The sequence below is a fragment of the Arachis ipaensis genome, chromosome B07 (genome assembly GCF_000816755.2).
Source record: "Arachis ipaensis cultivar K30076 chromosome B07, Araip1.1, whole genome shotgun sequence".
Lineage (NCBI taxonomy): Eukaryota > Viridiplantae > Streptophyta > Magnoliopsida > Fabales > Fabaceae > Arachis > Arachis ipaensis.
In genome coordinates, this window is record NC_029791.2 from 122,029,779 (window position 1) to 122,031,009 (window position 1,231).

Consider the following 1,231-nt stretch of genomic DNA (forward strand, 5'->3'; position numbering starts at 1 on the left):
AATACAGAATATACCGTAATATAGTTAGTAACATTATTTATATTATTTATCTTTTAGCATAATTCATTATTGACATACAAATTACAAAGAGAAATTGCATGTGAAATTTCTTATGGCTGCTACTATAATTAACAGTACACAGCACTGATCATCAAATCAAAGCATCAATTGAGGGGCACCAAAAACAAAGCACCAGTTGAGGTATATGGTCCACTAAGATCTAATAATCTACAGTAGCAAAATGATGCTTCGATGAATAACTTGAAGAAATTAAATCCGGTATCTAATTAGTTATTAATTAGTGAAACACACACTAGGATTTTGGATCGCGAATAATTGATTAATTTGCTGAAGTTCCAAGTATTAACATATTTCAAATTTGTGCTTTAGGCCATAACTGAAGAAGAGTCTTATTGCATTGGATTTTAGAATACTATATTTCTAAGGCACTTAGCTTCTCTTACTTTAATAGTTACTATTTATTCTTATCCGTAACACTAACATAATCACAACACTCTGACCTCTCTACATTAACAGGGACGGATCCACTCTCTTAGTTGTGGCCGTGTGGGGGACAATTGCCCCCATTCAACTTTAGATATAAATCTAATATTTTGAGATTAAAACAATTGAACATACTAAAATAAAAAACGAAAATACATAGAATAGAGTAATTTTAGAATAATATTACACATCTAAATTTTTTTATTAACTAAATTTAATTAAATTAATTAATATAATAAAAATTAATTATAATTAATATTATTCTAAGTCTTATTATTTAATTTGATTGAATTTAATTTATAAAAAAATTTAAAGATGTAACATTATTCTTGATTTTATTGGCCCTCTACTTAGGTTTTTCACGGTTTTTGTACAAGTCCTCCAAGGCCCACATGATAACATTCATTTTTTGGTGTTGAGTTTCCCTTCTTGCCCACATGGTTACAAATTTACAATTCAGAAGTTACCGCAACACCATCTTCTTCTGCATTTAATTACATGTTTTGAATCACAATACTCTTTGCCACGTGTCATAACTCTACTTGCAGGTCAAACTCTTAGCCACTGCTTTTCAAGCCACCAGACTTGTATGAATACCTCAAAATTAGCATGTAAAATGATTTTGAACCGTTAAGCCATTATTCAGAATAATAATAAGTTAAAAAAGTTAATTTTAATTTTAAAATTTTAATTTTAAATTAATTAAGTTTGTTTATGTTTAGTAGTT